The following is a 23,434-nucleotide window of genomic DNA, read 5'->3' on the forward strand; positions in this document are numbered from 1 at the left end:
TGAGTATATTTGACAGCATTATCCTGCCTCCCAACAACACAGTGTTTTAAATATTACCGAGGCATGAAATTCGCTGGCCTGGTCTTTGCTGCTGAGGTAGAAACTGAATCATTTAGCTGGTGGAGGCCCCGGCTGACCAGCCAGGGTCTTCTCCTCTGGAGGCTCTATTGCTCCGCACTCCGTGCGATGAACAAATAAACAAAACTGCTTGGTGTGAAGCACTGCAGCAAAGTCAACTAATTGTTTGAGCCTGGGGATAAAACTGGAAAGAAAGTCATGATTTTTAAGCATTTGAGGATTGACAGAGGCCTCAATCAATGATAATCTTATGGTGATCAGGGGCAAGAGGGAGCAGAGAAAAGACAGAGAGCCTGGCCCCGCAGTCTGGGAACAGCTCTAGGATAGACGTTGTCCTGGCAGTTCACAGTCTGGGTAATCGCTGCCGTGTTTGGGTGGAGCGCTGTGATCTGTGTCTCACGTCGTGTGCCGGGATCATATGGGTTCTCCGTCATTTCAGGGATGCTACATGACTACTGCCGAGGATACGTATGTATATTTTCATGTAACAGGTGTCCCTCGGGATGGGAAAACTTCTTGTAAAACTAAATTCCCTAACTCACATATTTCTATATTGCATTACAGTAAAAGGAAGAAGATCAACTCTAGGAGTGGCTCTTCTAGGCGCCGATCATTACAATCCTGATGGGAAAACTACCTGGTAAAGGTGTGGAAGTCAGACTGCACATCAAAAAGCATGCGTCGTTTTTTAGTGAATAAAAGCAGAAAACCACCATAGACATTCTCTTCCTCCTGAGACATTTTCCCAGGTTCTGTTTTAACTACTCAGGTCCCAAATCAGCCTTCACTGTTGAGGACACTGTTGTTCTGTTTAACTAGGAGAGAGAGAGAGAATGTAGAAAGCTACAGTGCTTTAAAGACAATTTCTGAAATGATTTTCCCTCCTCCTGACCCAACTCTCTACTTCCCTTGTTGAAAGAAACTGCACTGGACATGAGATTCTTAGTTTGCCAGCTTATGTGTACTGTTGCTCTGTTTTGTTTTGTTTTGAACTGTGGGCCATAAAATTAGGTAATGGTACATTTGCTTTCCTTGGTCTTCTTTTCCTTGTTTTTTGATTCTAGCAACATCTGCAACAGGGCCCTCCATTTACTCAGAGCCCGTTTATTTTCTCATTGAATAAATAAATCCCAAGCACCTACTGTAAGGCAAGCTTTGCTTTCAATTCAGGGGAGACACATCCAAAAAAGAGAAAATGAAATCCTGCTTTTGTGGAGCTTACACTCTGTATATACCAGTGGTTCTTCACAGGAGCAGGCTTTGCCCTCTCCTTCCACCCCCCACCACTCCCCGGTGACATTGGGCAAAGTCTGAGGACATTTGGGACATCTTTGTTATGATAGAGGGAGAGGTGCTACCAGCACTTGGTGAATAGAAGCCAGGGGTAATGTTGAATATTTTGTGCTGCACAAAGAGTTATTAGGTCCAAAACGTCAATATTGCCAAGGTTGGAAAATCCTAATCTATACGTCTAATGTGCTAGGAATGGGATGTCAGATGGGTGTGTTTACATAACACAGGGATTCCCATAATTAAATATGCAACTGTTCTGGACTTTGGGATGAGAGATGGTAGGGGCTCTGAAGTGGATGATTTAGAACCACAGCCCAAATGTGTCAGTCAGGCTGCTTCAGCGGCAAGCAACAAGACACATTCAACTCAAATTAGCTCCAAAAAAAAAAAAAAAAAATTGTATTTACTTGCAAAGCTGGAAAGATGCTGCATAGCTTCCAGAAGTGAAGGGGGGACCACGTCAGCAAAAGCCACAGTGGCCAAAAACAGGGATTCTCTGCCTACAGGACTCTTCCATGCTCCTTTTGCTTCCCTCTTGTTGCTTCTTCTCTGATTGTTCACTGGTGCCTCTTGTGCTACAGCTATTGCAGAAAGGATTCCTTTAGTGGAGACTAAGATCTGGAAGCCCCGGCCTAGAAACCCTAAATGAAAAAATGACTTTTTAGGCATGGCATCCCAAACAATTTGCTTGGCCTTGTTCTGGTCATGCGCCTATTCCAGGGACCAGTCCCTGTGACTGGAGGATGAGGTGCTCTGATGGGTCATGTCATTCTTTAAGGCTCGGCAGTAGAGAGTTGGGGAGGGAACCTGGAGTATTAGGATCACAATTCATTACACCACAATGAATGAGCACAAGGTAGCTCTGCAAAGGGAAAACTGAGGGTAGAGAAAAAAAAATATGTCTACCTAAGCACACTACAACAGAGGATGTAAAGCTGTAGCCATGCTTTAAGGTAGTAATTTCAAACCATTTCAGCACTGAGAGCCTTTATATTTACTCTCTTCTCTTCCATGACCTTTTGCCATCGAAAGTATTTGAAATGATATCGGTATATTTATTATATTACAATGGAGTCTTTCTTTTAAAGTATATTTTGAACATTACACAGAAACTTTTGAGATAACAAGAGACACCTGGGTTACCAACAGTGAAATCCCCCCACTGATCAACACATATTAATTGGACACCTTCTACGTGGAAAGCTTTGTCCTGGACACAAGAGAGAACACGGCAAAGAAGAAAACACAGCACCTGCCTTGGAGCTTGTATTCCAATCGGGACATAAGGAGATATAAGGCAGAGGCACCTGAGAGTTTTCATAATGATATTAGGTGGCCTGAATCCTAGCATCTTGCCTCAAAAGGCAAGCATCACCTGAGTTTTATTTATTAGGCCAGAGAGAAAGCAGCCCCTGCCTTAGAATCTTCTCCTGGTTTTTACTTGTCTCTGCTTGACTTGATGTGTTTCCTGCCGAGTCTCTCACACCTGCCAGAAACCCTAGGGTCTGGTGGATCTCTCTACTCCGGTCCCTTCTGATGAATAATAACAACCAAGAGCCACGTGTTATTGGGGCGCTGTGAGATATTTGCAACCGCATCACACTAACTCTTTTGAACTATATTGTGAGGTCGGTGTTTATGCCCATTTGGCAGAGTTGGGAGAAGGTGCTCATCTATTCTGGGTTTCTGCCCCCAGGCTCAGGACAATTCCTGGGAAGTGACTTCTATATACCTTGCAGTAGTCAAGGGAGGTGGTGATGCTGTTCACACCATGGTCCCCAATCTTGGCAGTGGAAAGAATTGGAGAAGAGCCTACTTGTGTCAGGTACTGTTCTAGACTCTTCCACACACTCTCATCTAATCCTCCCAAGGCCCCAGGAGGGAATCATCTTATATCTTCCTACTTGGTGTGAAAACTATTATTCAAAATGACTAACTAATGGGAGCTAGGTTACAGTCATCAGTGAAGCCACTGAGATTCGAACACAGATTTACTTCTGTGCTCCCACAGCCTACATTCTTTCAATTTCATCTTGCCCCCATCACCGTCCTCATCCCCATGCATCCCTCAGAAAATGCTGAGCTATTCAAAATAAGACATTATAAAAGAGAGTCTTCTCCACTGGACTGGCCTGTGCTGGCACAATGAATTTCTTCTTCTAAGTAAACAGAGAAAGCTATTTGGGCAACGAAGATTGCATCCATCTTGACAGTGCTAGGACTTCCCACTTTTGTAAACCTAATAATTAACTTATGTCAAGCTTCCTAAAAGTGTTCACAGGGTCCTGACACTCTCCACATGTACAGCAACATTATTACTTTTTAAATACGAGACAGTGGTTTCCTCCAACAGAAAATGCATTTGCCCTCATCGTCTAAGGCATTCAGCCACTAAAATCATCACCAAGGAAAAGTGGAGGATGCAGATGGAAAGGTATGGCTTGCAGATCTCTTATTTTTGAGATAAAGGATGACTTCCAAAAAATGACATGAGTAAAGAGCTTGTATAATCTCCATTCGCAGTGATTTTTCTTTGATTGATGTGCCATTAATACTTTAATTGGCAACAGGTGCAGCTGATTGTTGGTTCCTATGCCGAGAAATCTGAAATTGAACATAAGGTTCTGATAAATTAATAAACTCCTCTGCTCCAAACAGTTGTTGCTGTGAACTAACTTTCCATGGAGCGCTGCTCCATCAAGCACACTGAATTCTTTATGTTAAAAAGCAAAGTGTTACTTAATGATAAATTAAAATTACACAAAGAGCCACAGAAAAAAACACAATAACATCCCCCTCCCAGGGAAAAGGGAAATTGCTGGAAGGAGCAGAAGAATGTGATTTATGAAATAAATTGGTTCCCTTTTGTAGACCAAAGTGTTTTGTCTCTAGATTCCATATCACATTATTAAAATAATTTTGTGTTATTTAATATAAATGGGGGAAGGGAGAATAAGAGATTTTTGCATAAGGTCCTTTTTCTCCCTGAGGTAAACATTAATATTGAGTAGAAACCTAGGGGAAAAAAATCCTGAAGGTTCTATAAAAGATCTTAAAGTTACGTTTTGTTTTATTTATTAACCCTATATGTGTTGAGGGCATTTATAAGCATTTTGCTGCAAAATTTTGTCTCTGATGAAGACAGAGCTGTAGGCCTTAATTTTCTGTCAGTGAGAAACAGACCATCTATTCACAGCCCTGGTCATGATGGGCCATTGTCTCCATTCCCTGAGCTGAACATAGATGACTCAGGATACAGAGGTTGATGGCTATCAGAACTTTAGCCTCCCATTCACCCAAGAATCTCAAAAGAGGTGAGAAATCCTAAGAGAGTATCTAATGTAAGGGCAGGGGAATGGTAGCTTGAACAGGAGAGGGCCATGGATCTCAGAGGATAGACTAGATGGGGGAGAGATTTCTAGTTGTGCCCTTTTTGTTCCCCTAAATGGATCTTTCTTTCTGTGGCTATTATGGGTCAGAAAGCCAGCTCAAGAAATCTACAGCCATCTTGGGGCGCTGGAGCTAAATCAGGTGAGTAATGCCAGGTGAGGGTGGGAAGCCAATATCTTCAAGTACTGGTGAGGTGGCTGGCCCCATAAGCATTTCCATCCCTTCCCTCTTTCCTCCACTATGTAGGGTATGAGATTAAATTTGTGGAAGGAAAAAAACAGGAATGTGTTAAACCCAGAAAAGTCATGTCTAGAGGTTCTTGTGTTCCATCATGCCCATCTCAAAAAAGCAAACAAGGAAAGACACACACAAAACAAAACAAAACAAAAACACTTCCCCAGAAGAGCATAGGCAAGGATCTAGACTTTCGCCCCTCCTCCCATACTGACAAGACTAAGCAAAAGAGAATAAGGGTGAACTCACAGGACAGAAAAATAAGACAACTGAAAAGCGTCAGTAAAATGAACAACAATTAGAATGGCCTACATGAAAGAGACTCAAATAAATGACACAGATGGAATAAGAATTTGAAATAAATATGATAAATATCTACAGAGAGAAAGAGAGAATGGGTGACTAATGCATCATAAAGTGGGAGCAAACATTTTTAAATCAGAATTACTGGATATAAAAAATATGATAGCTGAATCTAAAACCTGATTGGATTGGTTGAAGAGAAGAAAAGATACAGCCTTAATACATGTGGTCTTAGAAAGGATAAAATAAAATAAATCAAAGAAAGGGGCATTGAAGCAAAATTTTCAAAATGTGGACAATAGAAGTCCCAGTAGGAAAAAAAAAAAAAAAAAGAGAGAGAGAAAGAACAAAAATGTAAAGGAGGAAATAAGAAGAAGTAATGACAGAGAATTTCTTAAAATTAAGGAAAGATTTGAAAGTCCAATAAAGTGAGAGTTAAGGGTATCAAAGACCACATCAAAATTCTGAAAGCTTACATAGGGCAAAACCAGGTACAGAGAAGAGGAAGTAAGAGAGTGCTAGAATTCTTGTCATGTCCAGAGGGAAGATATGGCTATTGATAAGCTTTTGATGTAGATGGAAGGAAACTGCAAATAGGGGTATGAATAAGCTAAGGATATTCATTCAGAGAATAAAGATAGAATGTATAATCTTCAGACTAACAAAATAAAATTTAATGTATCTAGTGGAAAATAGGGGGAAAAGACAAAAGGATAAATAATAAACAAAAACATTACATTAAAACTCAGAAATAAATCCTAATATAAAACACACTGAAAGGTTAAGAATAATTTATTGGAATATATTCTAGGCTAACATGAACCCAAAGAAATAAGGCTGACAATTTTAATATGAGACAAGAGAGAATTTAAATCATGAGAGAGAAAAAAAAACAGTATTTGCAAGAAAGAAGTAATATCAAGAAGGTATAATTATTATAAATATATACCCACTTAACAATTTAGCCTGAAAATGTATACGGTATCAGCCACAACAGGGCTACAGAAAATAGGTAGCTAAATCAGCAATAGTACTTGGAGATATTTAACTCATCTCTTTCAAAAAATTGATAGATCAAGGTAGGAAGAAAAAAATTAAGCAGTGATGTGAAAGATGTGAATAATATCCTTAATAAGCTTGATGTATTATCAATATATATGCAAGCAGTTATTCTGAGATATAAACTCAGTGGAGATTAGTGTGAAGTGGTTTTACCATTTCCAAGAACTTCTTTCCACCTAATATTGTCAAATCTTCCTTTAGCATTCTTTAATGACAATTGGGACAAATGCCTAACTCTCTGGTCACTGTTGGTTATTAAAAGTTCAACCTAGTTAAGACTTCAGACTCAATTTCCATATAAATCTCTCTTCCTCTCCTCTTCTAATGCTGACAGAACACAGGGATGTGCAACAGGGAGAGGCCTGGTCTCCTCTGTACTATGTGTTTCTTCGCCCTGGGGAGAAGGGGGAAAAGTCCAGTTTGGTGATGATTCTGCCTTTTCCTTAACTCTTCTGGTATCTGAAATAAGAAATCTTTCCTAACTAGTCAGTTATTGGTGTTTGGGTGGTTCCCTGGTCTCTCTGGTTCAAACTGGTCATGTTGGCTCTTATTGCTTCAAGGAGTCAGGAGTCTACAACCCTGCTCCACCCAGAGAAGAGAGGAAGAGCTTCTCAACAGAAGCAGTGCTTCCTGCAAGACTGAATATCCAGGCACCAAATGAGGATGAAGTAGTAAGGGATTCACCTCAGGCAGAGAACTTAAGGAGGCACCCAAAAACTCAGTAATCAAAGTAAATAGTATTCTAATGTATCATTTTAAAAAATTAAGACACATGAAATCTATGATGAACCAAATCTCAAAATTTTCGACAAAGAGAGAACGAATATTGCTGATTCTTTCTGTTGCCTTTGGTTCAAATATGGCATTGGACACTTGGTTTTGACTGCCCATTTCCCTCCCCTCTCTCCTTTTACATGGCCAGGAAAAACGTTTGAATGGTAGCTGATGATTGCAGTGTCAGGTCTCTTTCCTCAGAGTAAGCCCTGAGGAAGATGTATGGCTTCTTGTAACAATGATGGGTCCTTTTACAAAGTAGGAAACTTACTGCTTCATGGTTAATAGCAGATGGCCCTACCTCTTGACCCATTCAAGGGCATTACCAGAAGCCCAGCAAGAGTTTCAAAGAGAGAGAACTAAAGAGTACCTCCAACTAGTACAGGATACATATTATGGCCTAAGAATACATTATATTTTTTTAAAATTCCATATTCTAGATTCTAAAGCATCAACAAATTGTAATATTGCCAATATTCAGCTGTACCTGACCTACAAAAATGGCAAATTTTTAAAGATTTATTTATTTATTTATTTGAAAGAAAGAGAGGATGGGGAAGGAGCAAAGAGAAAAAGAGAGAGAGAATCCCAAGCAAGACTCCCTGCTGAGCATGGAGCCCTAAGCAGGGCTTGATCTCACAACCTTGAGATCATGACTTGAGCAGAAACCAAGGGTTGGGTGACTGAGCCACCCAAGTGCCCCAAAATGGCAGTTTTATTTGGCCTGAGCTAATATATCTCAAAAACTATCATCTGACCATAACACTATAATTAAATCTCAAAAACAAAAGAACCTGAAAAAATATTTCTGAAATTTTTAATGTAATTACTAAATAGGAAAATTTTTGCCTTCAGCAAGCTTGATTTGGTCTAAACTCTTCTCCATTTAAATCTACTATAAAATCTGTATAAGAAACAATAACAAAAATAATATAAATATTGGAGAACAACCAACACAGGCAAAACTTGAGAGACTCTAAATACCTTGAGGGAAGGGAAGCACTCTGAGATCCACATTACCCAGCTTTTCCTCATGGGCGTTTGCAAATTTTTAACAAGAAGGATTAGGATCCCAGCAGAAAGTGAGAGTTCCAATGGTCTGAGAAGACAGATCTTGGGGTTTAGGAGAGCTGAAGAAACTGGAAGCTGAGGAATAAAATCCTAAAAGAAGAAAATCAGGGGGAATTCATCCTAAAAATCTCTAATAAAACTCCACTTATCATTTGGTCAATTTCTAAGCTGCACACAGGGCATGACTTCAAAAAACTAAAAGGAACAGCAGCTAGAAGGCCAAAGGACTGAGCAGAGATTTTAGAAGCCTAGTTTTCTGGGGAGACAGGAAGGAACTCAAACCTGCCAACATGGAATGGCCCTGGTAGACATTCCAGTCTCTCAGTTGAGACATAGAAAAGTCTGCGTCCTAGGAGTAAAGACAAAATAAAATAGAATAGCCCTAAGATCAATCTTTGATAAAATTAAGGTGATCTACATGTACTCTTTGTTGCTCAAAAAAGATATTAGAAGGAAGATAACACATCTAGATTCTCTATAATATTTATGTAATTAATATACTATGTCCAGAAAACTAGCCAAAAAGTATAAGATATATGAAGAAGAAGAAGAAGAAGAAGAAGAAGAAGAAGAAGAAGAAGAAGGAGGAGGAGGAGGAGGAGGAGGAGGAGGAGGAGGAGGAGGAGGAGGAGGAGGAGGAGGAGAGGAGAAGGAGAAGAGGAGTCAGTTGAGAAAAAGGGAAGCAGAAACAGACCTACAGATGCTCAGATACTAGAATTATTAGACAGGGGTATTAAGGTAACTGTGTTCAAGAAAACAGAGGAAAGTATGGAAGATCTGAACAGAAACATGTAATCTATATGAAAAAGTCAAATGGGTTTATAAAACCAAAAAATACAATATCTGAAACGAAGAATTTAATAGATGTGTTTAATAGCAGATTAGACAGAGTGGAAGACATAGCTTATAAACTAGAATACAAGTAAGTTTAAAGTACCCAAATCAGAGTACAGGAAGAAAAAATATAAAAGTTAGGAAGAAAAGTAAAAGAGAGAGTTGGGACACAGTGAAAATGGCTAACATGTCTAAATGGAGTCCTACAAAGGAAGGAGTTGGAACTTGAAACAGAAACAATGTTTGAAGAAATAATACTTGAGACTTTCCAAAATGGAAAGGCATCAAACCACAGATTTATTAAGCTTTAAAAAGCCCAAGCAGGATAAATATAAAGAAGATTACATAGCAGCAACAACATAGTAAAACATGCTAAAATCAAAGGCAAAGAGAAAATCTTAAAAGTAGGTGGGGGGGCGGGGAGGGGGGCAGGTAAAAAGACACATTGCCAGGGCACCTGTGTGGCTCAGTCAGTTAAGCATCTGACTCTTGATTTTGGCTCAGGTTATGATCTCAGGTTTGTGAGATCAAGCCCCTCATCAGGCTCCGTGCTCAGCAAGGAGTCTGCTTGAGATTCTGTCTCCTTCTCTCACTCTGCCCCTTCCCCCACACCCGTGTTCTCTCTTTATCTCTCTCTAAAATAAATAAAACATAAATAAAATATTTAAAAAGAGAGACATTACCTTTAAAGGAGCAATAATAATTCTTGGACTTGATTTAACAAGAAAAACAATGGTTGTCAGAGAACAATAAAAGACATATTTAAAATAATGAAAGTTACTATAAATCTATAATTTTATAGACAGTCAAAATATTCCTCAAAAATTCAGATGGTGTAATCCTCCCTTATGCTCAAGGACTATGAGGACATATCAAAAGGACACAGAAACCAGCTTGAAGGGGCTCCTACTAGCCAAATCTAGGACAATCGAAACATCAAAATATATGACACTGAGGGATTATACCTCACTGAATAAAGAATTCATGAAAGTATCCTGTTAGTAAATATATTACTGAATTAAAGTAGAATGTCAACTAAAAAATATAAAGGGAATAATGGAGAGAGAAAATCGCCATTTTGTAACCATATAGCAATAATTGATTCAGATAAGAATCATTAATGGATAATAAAACTACCTGGTGAAAATTTGATGAAGAAATAGGATATTTAGATGACCTCAGAATGTCTTCCCACAAATTACTTATTAATTACAAAGAGTCATCATATACCTTCTAATGTGATGCCCTGAGAAAGTAGAGTACATTACTTATGTATAATTTCTGCCAAAAATATACAATCTGACTTGAAACATAAGAAAGCCCAAACTGTGGGGCAGCTGGATGGCTCATGGTTTCAGCTCTGCTCAATACCTCAGGATGGTGGAATTCAGCCTTGCGTTGGGCTCCATGCTGAGCATGGAGTCTGCTTCTCTCCCTCTCCCTCAGTCCTTCCCCCGATCATGCATTCTCTCACTGTCTCTCTCTCTCTCTCTAAAATAAATAAATAATCAAAAGAAGGAAAGAAAGAAAGAAAGAAAGAAAGAAAGAAAGAAAGAAAGAAAGAGGAAGGACGGAATGAAGAGCGAAGAAGGCAGAAGAATGAAATAAAGTCAGAACTAAATAACCCGCCTAACGCCATCCCTCCGCCCTCCCGCCCTCCCCACACAACAACGATGGAGGTGGAGGAAGGAAAGAAATCCAAACTGAGAAACAGCCTGCAAAACATCTGGACCATACGCTTCTAAAATATCACTGTTATGAAGGATTTATGGGGCTATTGCTACAGGTCAAACTAGAGATGATGAAGACATGAAATAAAGCAATTGTAATGGAGATTTTGGGGAGGAATAAAAATTGTGGAATATATACTGCTTAGATGTGGCTGGAAAAGAAGAAGTCTAAGCTTTTCAGTTGGGGTATTTATCAAAAATGAGATTTAGAAGAGCACGTCGTTGCATGACAAGGTGAGGTGTATTCTGTTTTAGAAGTAGACTTGCATTCTGGTGCACATGAACCATGCCAGTAGGGATGTCTGGTCAGTGATTGGGTTGAAGGTGTGATCGGGTCTAGACCCAGTTAGATCGTGAAGACATCTGCTTATAAGGAGAGGTCAAAGACCATATGATCAGGTACGAGCACCCAGGTGAGCATAAAAAATAAGAAAAGAAAAAGATGAACCAAAGGACTAAGCAAAGAAGAAGGATGGATAAAATAAAATAAAATAAATAAAATAGTAAATAAAATAATAAAATAAAATAAAATAGAATAAAATAATAAATAAAATAAAATAAAATAAAATAAAATAAAATAAAATAAAATATCAGAGAGTTTAGAAGAGAACAGGAAGGGTTTGGTGCCCAGGAAACCAAGAAATGTGCATACATCAGCATATAGAGATGTCTAACTCAGAATCCCTGCCTTTGCAAAGTTCAAAGTGTGTCAGAGGGAAAAGTAAAAACAACACAAAACATTTAAAACCTTAAGCATCGATCTACACAGCACTCAATGGAAGAAATTACAGATGCTGTGCAATGGGAGCACAGAGGAAAAGTTTCATCCTAAGGCATTAGAGAACATGTCCCCAGGACCTCATGGAGTGTCTCTGGGTGTCCTAGGATGAGTAGTTAGTGGGCGGAGTGGCCGTTACTAAGCCCAGGACAACGACTGGTGTGCTTGAGTGAACTAAGCGTCCACTCTCATAGAGTCACGAGAACTGATGAACAGGGGTCTGTTTACATCACGCAGCCTATATGCTACCTTTTGCATTCAGTCACTCCTTTTATTAAAAAAACTAAGAGAATCTTTCATTTTCTCAGTCCCTTTTTCATGTTTGGTCTTTTTATTATCACTTTTTTTTAAGATTTTATTTATTTTATTTTATTTTTTTAATAATAAATTTATTTTTTTATTGGTGTTCCATTTGCCAACATACAGAATAACACCCAGTGCTCATCCCGTCAAGTGCCCCCCTCAGTGCCCGTCACCCATTCATCCCCCACCCCCCACCCACCTCCCCTTCCACCACCTCTAGCTCGTTTCCCAGAGTTAGGAATCTTTATGTTCTGTCTCCCTTTCTGTATTATCACATTTTTTGCTTGGAAGCTGTGAAGGAGAAGATATTTCAAGTAGGGGAATTCCGAACCGGGTCACGGAAACTTTGAGAAACTTGGTTGGAAATGCAGAGTTTAGTGGGAGTAGTAGCAAGAGATAAAATTGGAAAGAAAGGCAGGAATCCAATCAGGCATACAATTGGCACTTGGAATGGAATGGTGAAGGAGACAGAAATCAGAGACTAAGTATGCAGATAGTGTTTAATCCCGGCCAAGTACTGCTCTAAATGTTCTACACACATTAACTCATGTATTCTACATATGAGATAGCTTCCATCATTAGCCTCATTTTACAGATGAGGAAACTGAGGCACAGAGAGATTAAGCAACCTGCCCACACACTCAGTACATGCTGAACCCGGGACTTGAACGCAGGCAGGACAGCTCCAGAGTCTATCCACGCCTTTACCACACCCTAGAACAGAAATCAGACTTACACATGACAATAGTGTAAGTGCTGTGAAAGGAGAGGGAGAACCATCTCCTGGATGAGGAAGCCTCAAACAAAATGAGGATAAATCATCTTCCCATGATGATACCTCACCCATAGTTGAGCAGAGTTCTAAATTTGGATCTCCAAACTCCCAGGCCAGTTCTGAACAACTTCCTCTTCCTGACTGTTGCAGCCTTTTCAAGGCATTTCAATCCAAAGTCGAGAAATCATCCAGTAGTGCCTTTACTGTGGGAGAGAGAGCGCTCTGGATGGAAAGGCAAGCACTTCCGGTCTTGCTCTGCTCACTAACAACTGTACGACCCCAGGTGGGTGTTTGGAACACTGTGCCTTGGTCTCCCTCTGTAAAATGAAGAGTGTGGCACTAGATCATTGCTATGGCATTGGCACCTCTCACATTTTGTGACTTTGGTGTCAGAGTAGCCTTTTAGTGGGGCTGTGGATACTTCCCAGTTACCTGGAAACTTCAAGACTTTGCGTAGAAGCCACAAAATTACACTGCCTAAAAGAATAATGTACTCTAAATGTCTGTTATGCTCAAAAAATAGTTACCTTTGAAGAGATAAGGTTATGTATCTGTAAATAGTGAAACCAGCCCTGTTCAAATGAGGATAGCTATAGCAGAACACTTCAAACCATCAAAAATATTTGTTCTGACTGGAGCTAAGTAGAACAAATACCTATCAGTATATGACTATGCCTAGCACCATCCCTGGCCATAGAAGATACTCTAATAATAGTCATTATTTCTCATCTTTGCCATCCATCAGCTTCTAGTCTCCGTACATATCTCCTGGTAGACGGGTTTTAATAAATTTGTTTTCCTATTTATTTATTGTTTATGACTTTGGGTGATTTTATAATTATGAGTTGTTCCCTTTCAAAGTATACTAGGGCCTTGGATTATTTTTTTCATACTTTTATATGCTTCCTCACTTTTGGAAAAAGACATTTTGCCTAATATCAACAGGCATACCCATCTGCAAATGGGCACATTTCTGAGCATTTGTTGGGCAAATTAGCATTGATTTGATTGAAGACACCAGGTTGAAAGACTTTGGCCTTTGGGAAAGTAAAAATGTTTGGGATAAAAATAGAAACAGCTTCACAGGACTGATTGGTATGTCTTTAGACATCTAACACTCTTAGACATCAAATGCATCATCATTGTGACATTGGTGAATATAAATGGGCTGGCAAAATCTTTTAGATGAGGAAAAATTGAGATTTGATTGATCAACTCTCTCTGTAATATAGATGGACTCAAACCTAAATGTAAATTCACACGTCCTGGAAAGGTACAAAGGGATTCTCAGAACATAGTAATATCATCAACTAAACAGCATTTATTAAGCACTAGCTTGATGCCAGTGATAGGCTAAGCATTTTATATGTATACTCTTTAAAGTTAATTCTTACAACAACCCTATGATAATCCTCATTTTACAAACAATGAAACTGAGATTCAGGAGAGTTAGGTAACATCCAAAGAGTCAGTGGGGAAAGACAGACGATCCAAAAAGAGTGACTACCATTTGAAAGACTTGCATGAAGGGTGTCTTAACACCCCTCATTGGGGTGGCTGCTGTAGCAAAATACCACGAGCTCGATGACTTAAAACAGCAGAATCAATTCTCTCACTCTTCTGGAGGCTAGACATCCAACATCAATCTATCTCAATGGGCTGAAAGCAAGGTGTTCATGGTGCTCTGCTGTCTCCGAAGGCTCTGGTGGAGAATTCACTCTTTGCCTCTTGCAGCTTCTGGTGGCCGCTGGCATGCCTGGGTTTGTGGCTGCATAGCTTCAATCTCCAAGGCCAGTATCTTCAAATTCCTCTCTTCTCTGCCTTCACACTGCCATGTTCTCTTTTGTGTGGGTTACATCTCTCTCTGCTTCCATCTTAAAAAGATAACCGTGATTGCATTTAGGAAGCACCGGACAATCCAGGATAACTTCCCTATTTCAAGATCCTGAATTTCATGACATTGTTTACCATATAAGACACTATTCACCGGATCTAGGGGTGAAGACCTGCTATCTTTGGGGGCCATTGTTCAGCCTACTATACAAGGAAATGACAATTTCCTCCATGTGAGACTTCCAGATGTACCTGTCACTCTCTCCTGGCCTTCATAATGTTTAACAACAGTAGTATAGGTTCACAATCCCTTGTCTACAGTTCTGAAATCCTAAAAGCTCCCAAAACTGATATTCTTCTTTCATAAATTGGGTACAATTTCAAGTGGCAGTGAAAGCTGATGCAAATTGTCATGAGACTCTTCATGATCTTTATCTCTATAGCATGCATTCTTGCATCCAAGATGGGAATATTAGTTTCTTGTGTTACTAGGTGTACTACTAGGGATGGTATGTAATTTACATTATCATTAGTCTAAAATCTGAGTAGATCTGAACTCAGAAATACATTTGACCCTAAGAGTTTTAGATAAGGGTTTATTATAAACCCTTATCTAAACTGTAGTAAATTGTAGTAAAATGGGAGCTAGAAATAAAGCCGAAGGATTTAGGAAGTGAAGGAAACTGTAAGACAATTGAGAATTTCTTCAGGACCCTAGAGGACAGCAGGAGCCTTCAGGGAGTTATGGAGTCAACACACTTAGGAATTCCTATGAGGTGGTTAAAAAATGATTTCTAGGCAGATAATAAGAGTTGCAGATAAGTGTAGGACTAATGGGGGTAAAAAAAGACAAGGTATTCAGAGTAACCCTTTCATCTCCTTATCTCCAGGAAGCTCTGTACTCAAATCGTTTGGATTTTTCAGGCTCTCCCGAATACCAGGGTTGGAGCTCCAGTCCTGACTCATAGGCAACATGTCCTGCTGGGACCATGAGAGAGGGTGCCCACAGCAGGGTAGTAGCTGCTTCACCTGGTTTATGCCCTGAAACACCGAAGAGCCACTACTGCAGGCTCTGTACAAAGCCCAACAGGGACAGGTTTCCCCTTGTCTACTTGAAGAGCTTCTTCCAAGCTCATATTCAGATCGTGGGTGTTAGAACCAGGAGAATCTCAGGTTTTAATCACCTTATGTACTTATCTTTTCTCTATTGCCACAACTACCACCACCACCATGATTACCACTTTTCCCTCTCAAATATTATCCACCCTCCTTTACACTTTGCAAAAATAGGCCCCAGTATATCCAGTTCCTTCATTCCTTCCAACACACACACACACACACACACACACACACACACACATTTAGGAAAGGAGATGCCTTCAGCACTTTTGAGAGGATGATCTCTTTATATATGTTTACACAAACACCTTTACTCATCCTTACGTTCTTCGGAAGGATCTAACTACAGACCTTTAATGGCCATTACAGAAATAAAAACCTCACTTTTAATTTCTAGTGAGCATCCTAATATACTCTTCTGAAGTCAGCCATTTTGAATGTGCATAACCTTGGCCAAGGGGAATGTAGATGGCTGGAAAGGGTAAGCCCTTCATGTCATTGAGAAAAGAATTACTCAAAAAATATGAACAACTTTGTAAAGATGTACAATGTCTAGTAGCCTCATTTCCCTTTGGAAAAGATAATATATTGTTGATGGAGATATTCAGAAAAAAAATTATACTCTCTTGGTGATTCACTCAAGTTTGTCATAAACATTTTTCTCCTATTTCTGTTTATCATCAATATAAATGACATCCCTTCATTGTCTGCCATTTTAGGTTGGCCTGGAAATTTTTTATTGGTATTAAAAAGGAATGAGAGATCTTACAAAAACAAAATCTTCAAAGACAAAAGTACACTTTTATAAAGCCAAAATGTGGAAATAAAATTATAATCATTTTAATGGAAGTATTTGTGGTTCATTGCCCTGCTTTCATAAGGAAGGAATAGGTAGTGCTTGACTTCTGGCAATTTGATGTGCAGCAATAATGAATGAAGTGAAACTTGCTCACTACACCCATGTGATCAGCTATTAACAGAGAGAACAGGACAGTAGCAAGCAACTGTCCCCAACTGATTCTGGTAGCAACCTACCAGACTCCACAAGAGTTCCCTGCCCCTTAGCCTTAGTTTGGCTGTCCGCTTCACTTTATGCATGCACAGGTCTCTTCCAAACATCTGCACCAGAAAGCAGCAGAACTAGCCCCACAGAGGAAGATGGTGGAGCTCTAAACAGTAAGACATGGTGGATAATGTTGAGACCAAGTTTTTAGGCATGCGAAAACATATCTAAAAACAAATTTTCTAAAAATATTTTGAGTGATTATACCAATATTCAAATAAATGTGGAGCATCCCAAAGGAATAGGGACTGCTCATTATAAGAAATAGCTCTTCTTTTTTTTTTTTTTAAGATTTTACTTATTAATTCATGAGAGACAGAGAGAGAGGCAGAGATATAGACAGAGAGAGAAGCAGGCTCCTCGCAGGAAGCCTGATGTGGGACTCAATTCCCAGGCCAGGATCACGCCCTGAGCCAAAGGCAGATGCTCAACCACTGAGCCACCCAAGGGTCCCAAGAAATAGCTTCTTGGTAAGAGCACCAGCTTAGGAGTTACAGGGCCTGGGTTCTAGTTCCCCATTCTTTGAGGCTACAATGGGTTAATGGATAGGAAGTGTCTTATAAATTCCAAAAGACAGGGAATGCCTTGGTTCTGGCTCAGGCCCTGATCTCAGGATTCTGAGATCAAGACTTATTCCATGCTAAGCACCAAGTGTGGTTTAGATTCTCTCTTCCTCTCCTTCTCCCTCTGCCTCTCCCACTTGTGCTTTCTCTCTCTCTCTCAAATAAATAAATAAATAAATAAATAAATAAATCTTTAAAAAAATGAAATAAAAAATAAATTCCAAAGGAAAACACCAAATAAATATTTGCTATTATAAGTGAGACATTCTCAATGCTTATCAAAACATTAGATCTCATTTGTTTATAATCCCATAGGACATAACCTCTCTAAAGTTTCAAACTCCTGAAAAGGTCATTGAAAAGGTCAAACCCCTGGCAATTGTTAAGATTCACGGAAATATACCACAGATTTGGATCAAACTTAATTTCAGTGGAGTTTTCTACTATTTAAGGAAAAGCTTTGAGCTTTTTGAGTAGCAAAGTGAGAATCAACATTAAAATGTGGTTTAGGAGCGCCTGGGTGGCTCAGTTGGTTGAGCATCTGACTCCTGAGTTTGGCTCAGGTTGTGATGTCGGGGTTGTTGGACTGTGTGCCACATAGGGGTCTGCACTCAGCATGGGTTCTGCTTGAGATTCTCTTGCTCTCTCCCTATCCTTCTGCCCCTCCCCCTGTTCATTCTCTCTCTCTCTCAAATAAATAAGTAAAAGCTTTATAGATAAATAAATAAATAAATAAATAAATAAATAAATAAATAAATAAATAGTTTATATGTGGTTCAAAGTCCAAAATCTGTGTGAAATCTCAATGCAGGAGCAGAAGGTGATAATCCTGGGAAGATGACAGATTAAGAAAGCAGAAAGACTTCATTCTTGGTGGTAATAGGAGAGGCAATATCTTGGCCTCTAATACTTTCTCCGGAAACCATTACAAGGAAGAGAAGAGAACAGAAACATAGACCATCAACTCTTCATAAAGGCATCGAGCAGCCCCAATAGCCTCCAAGGTCTTCTCAGAAATGTCTGTGAAAACTTTCCAAAAGATTCCCTCTGATTCTGTGATACCAAAATTCCCATCACTTGCCAATGAGAAAGAATGTCAGGAAATAAAATAATAACTTTGTTTAATATTTATGCTATTCCCTCACATTAAATATAATTTATGCAATTGGTTTTTGTATTACCCTGTTTAATTATGTATACTTGAAGAGGCTTTATATTATACATAGTTATCATTTATAATTAATTAATTCAATATGGAGTTTGTGTTCATGCCTATAAAATGTTGGGCACAAGGCCCTGTGTCAAGAGCACATCCTCTTCTCTTTATCATTCCCGCTTCAAGAAAATCAGGCTTAATTTACAACATATTTTCTATAAATAGCTCATCCTAAATGTAAATATACTTTTTTTGTCTTGAACATAATTTTACATTTCTTTGGTGGATTGGAACCATCACTGTTAGAAAAGTGGAGACAAAATGGTGGGCGGGATGTTACCAGCATGGATTTTTGTAAGTCAAATTATCATAGGTCATTTTCTCATCATATTATTCTCCTAAAAGTCACTGGTAAACTTCGAATCACAAAAACCAAGGTTTTTCTTTTTTCTTTTCATTCTACTTCATATTTCTAAAATAATCTCTGTCTTCTTAAAATGTTCCTTCCCTCTTCTTGCTTTTTGTCTTATGGGCGCCCCTCTGCCTGTTCTTCCTCTCTATGCCAAGTTGACTTTTCTTCCATCGCTCTTTCTCTCCTTGTACCATCCTAGGCCTTCCTGGGCCAATTTCTCTTCTTATACTACTTGATCTCTTCGAAAAATCCAACCACTCCCATGGCTTCAACTATTTCGTATAAGATGATAGCACCCAAAACTATATCTCTATCCCTAACTACTTACTGCATAACACGTATTTGGACACCAGTAGAACTTTTCAACCCAAATATTCTATAGGCTTCACAAATTCAGTTTATCCAAAACATAGATAATTAATCTCTCCCCTCCTGTGAACCACAGTGAACAACTTCATTATCCCTTCCCTCCCCAGAGTCATCAACTTTGAAGTCTTCCTCAACCAAATATTTTATTTTTTAAAAAAAATTTTGTTTATTTATGATAGTCACACACACAGAGAGAGAGAGAGAGAGAGAGAGAGAGGCAGAGACATAGGCAGAGGGAGAAGCAGGCTCCATGCACCAGGAGCCCGACGTGGGATTCGATCCCAGGTCTCCAGGATTGCACCCTGGGCCAAAGGCAGGCGCCAAACCACTGCACCACCCAGGGATCCCCCTTCCTCAACCAAATAAATCCTAATCATTCTATGCTTACAATGCCTTCATAGCAACTTCATTCCACAGCCATTTCCTTTGGTCAGGTTCTTATCTACCAACTGAAAGAAGAGAAGGAACTAACATTTCTAAGTCCTCCCTGGTTATTCTATGCACACTCTCCATTCATTTCTTCAAGAACCATAAAACATTGGTATAGTTTCATTACCATTTTTCTGTTGAAAAACCTGAGTCTCAGGAAAATTCTGATATTAAGTTTACAGTGCTAAAATGGAGCCTAAATTTATGTCTACCTGGAAATCTCAATTCCTTCCCAACTCCCATCTTGGCACTTTTCCCTCCTCCCAACTGTTCTCCCTGTCACTGTTCTCTCCTCGCCCCAGACCAGGTTTTCCAAGCTCTGGTCTCAGGCATTTTCGATGGAGTAGCTCAGTGGCCTGTGGGCCAGGTCTTTATGCCTTCACAGTATTTTGGTGTACCTTTTAAAATTTATAACTTCCCACCTCCCAACAAATAAAATACAGTCAATCTTTTCTTTAAAACATCAGACAGTCCTGGAATGCTAGGTCGTTTCTCGCACAACAATAATCAATTGACTCAACTCAAGTGCTGGCTGCTGCCTTTCAACCTGGCTGTCACTCCATATAAGTTAATTGTACTACTTGTGTCACTCCATAGTTGCTTGAGTTTGCCATCCCTAGTCTATAAGGACAGTAGTCAGTTCTAGCTGCCATAACAAAACACTCTATACTGCATGGCTTAAGCAACAGACATTTTTTTTCAAGATTTTATTCATTTATTTGAGAGAGAGAGAACATGAGCAGGGGGTAGAGTCAGAGGGAGAAGGAGAAGAAAGCTCCCTGCTCAGCAGGGAGCCCGACATGGGGCTTGATCCCAGGACCCCGGAATCATGACCTGAGCCAAAGGCAGATACTTAACTGACTGAGCCACCCAGGTGTCCCAAACAACAGAAATGTATTTCTCAAAGTTCTGGAGGCTGGCAGTCTGTAATTAGGATGACAGTATGGTCAGGATCTGGTGAGAGCTCTCTTCCTGACTTACAGATGGCCACCTTCTCTCATTGCACGCACATGCCCTTTCCTCAACACACAGGAACACAGAGAAACCTCTCTCTTTCTCTTCCTGTAAGGCCACAACTCCTATTGAATTAGGATCCCACCCTATGAGCTGACTTAACCTTAATTACCTCCTGAAAGCCCTAGCTCCAATTACAGTCACTTTAGGGGTAAGGGCTTTGACTTATGAATTGGTGGGGAGGAGACGCAATTCTATTCATAGCAGTGAGCTTATAATAATTACTGTTGGGTGCCTACTATGGACCAGACATTCATCTATGTACTTTACATGTATTCTCTAATCTAATCTTGACAAGAATTCTATGGCATGGGACCTTTACATCATTATCTCCATTTTTCACAAGTGGAATCAGAGTGAGGTCGTGCAACTTCCACAAGTTTCACAGCTAGTAGGTGGCAGAGCTAGAATTTGAACCTAGGTGGTCATGTTCTTAACTTCCATTTAATGTTGCTTTTTAAAATCCACCACACTTTAAAAGTCTAGCTTCCCTTCCACCCTCAGTATTAATTGTCTTGCACAGGTAAATAAAGTGTTAGTCACTTTCTGATTGCTCCTTATGGTTGTCATTTCTTCCCTTAGATTTTCTTTTCCTTCTCTGAGGTTTTCCCTCCCTTGTCCTGTGTGGTTGTGCAAATCCTCATTCACTCTCCAGCTCCCTGCTCAACTTTTATCTCCCCCGTGATCTTTCTGTAACTCCTATAACTTTTTTTTATTTTTAAGATTTTATTTATTTGAGAGAGAGAGCAGAGTGAGAGAGAAAGCACCAGGGGTAGGGGGAGGGACAGAAGGAGAGGGGGAGGAAGAAGCAGACATCTGCTGAGCAGAGAGCCCAATGTGGGATTCCATCCCAGAACCCCAAGATCATGACCTGAGCTGAAGGCAGATGCTTAAGCAACTGAGCCACCCAGGTGCCCCAACTCCTAAAACTTCTATTGCCTCTGAGCCTTCATCTCTCAGTGTTCTCCAAAACTGTTATTCTATTTTTGCTATAAATGTCACACAGCCCCATTACATTATAAGGGCTGTGTGTGTGTGTGTCTGTGAAAGTGGCGCCCGTGTCTTTACATCTTTATCTCCCAATGCTGAAATGCACAGTACTTGAAACTTTTTCAATACAGTAAAGCAAATTGAATTATTTTTAAATTTTCCCCCAGTTTTGTTGAAATATAATTTGCATATAATACTGTAGTAGTTTAAGGTGTACCACATAATATATATTGTTATAATACATAATACAATATACATATTGATATAATACTTAGTAATACATTGATCTCTGTATTAAGCAGATGACTCCTGAAATCTCTTGGAATATAAAACCCTATAGTTTTTACATATATGTGTGAGGCATGTATGCCCCTGTTCTGTTGAATTTTTAGAACTCTTTTTATCCAACTCTTTGATTTTTAAGTTTTTCTTTCTCCCCCTTTATAATCAGGGAGATTATTTTTCCATTTGATATGGTTTTAATTTGGGGAAGGGGGTAGCCGGGAGGTAGGCCTAAAAAGAGCTCCCTTTTCTGGGTACTCTAGGATAGCCTAGTTGCTGGAAGCTTCTGGCAGTCTTATTTTTCACTTAGGTGTGATATTACCTGTTCTTAACTTTCTCTCATATCCCTGCGATGTTCTTTTGTTTTTTTGTTTTCTGTTTCTCCTGCACAAAAGAAACAGAAACCAAGAGCTGGCCTGGAGTGGATGCAATCCTTACAGAGCCTGACTTAGACAGCAGTATCATCTTGGCTGAGACAAAGCCTCACACTGAGCAAACTGAGTCTACTTGTTTCAACTGTACTGGCTTATAAATTAGCTTCTAAAGCCCATGAGGATGAGAGGCCTCGTAAATGTAGCACCTTCCTACCCTAGTCACCATTTGACGTGTATTTCTCTCAGTAGGTGGATATGAGCATATAATAAAGGACAGATTTCAGAATTTAGGAAGGATCTAGGACAGCAGGAGAAAGGGAGAAAGAAAAGACTCGTAGAATATTTCAGCCATTTGTTTCAACTTGCAGCTCCTCCAAATGTCTCATCAGATAATAACTGATATTGCATAATGCTGTATTTTCCAGAGCTCAACCACATGCATTATCTCATTTTATCCTCAGTGTAAGTTTATAAAGTATCATTTTATAACATCCTCATTTTACAACTTCTTAGACAGGTTTAAACATATGCCCAAGGTCACAGAGCCAAGATTTGAATCCAGATCCTCCAACCTCAACTCCTAGACTGTTCCCATAAGACTGCAATGTGTCAGATTTAATAAATCAACTGGTTGACATTCCTTTGTCAGTAATTCCCCTTGGCCTCCTTCTGGAAGCAGGCCAACAGGAAGAGCAGCAAAAAATTCAGATCATTCCCAAGCTAAAAACCCCGTGTCAGAGGAATCCAGAGCTAACTGAGTAGCAATTAGGGTACAGTGGTGGTGACAACCAGAGAATTTTCCATTACTGTATTACATGCTAACATACTGATATCTCTGTCCCTTTGAGAAGCCACCAATTGGATAATTCCTTTAATCCCATCCTGGTCACTGCACCTGGTGGTCTTGTAGGAGGATTTACACTGTCCATGACCCACATGTGTTCATAGATATGTGTAAAATCCAGTTGGAGCCTAGTATGTGGAAGATGCAATGTTTGCTTATTGGATCAAATGATATCCTGCAAGAAATGTTAGCCTTTCGCATGAGGCAAATTAGTTTCTCAACACTGTGCCTTTTGGCGTGTGCCTTCATCTCTATCAGCTTTCACTATATTGTGTTAAAACATATATGCTAAGGTCTCTATTCATGTAGTTTTTGGTAATCAGGGACTCTTTTATATTAATTTTTGCTTTGCCACTGTGCA

The sequence above is a fragment of the Canis lupus genome, chromosome 6 (assembly GCF_011100685.1).
Source record: "Canis lupus familiaris isolate Mischka breed German Shepherd chromosome 6, alternate assembly UU_Cfam_GSD_1.0, whole genome shotgun sequence".
NCBI classification, from domain to species: domain Eukaryota; kingdom Metazoa; phylum Chordata; class Mammalia; order Carnivora; family Canidae; genus Canis; species Canis lupus.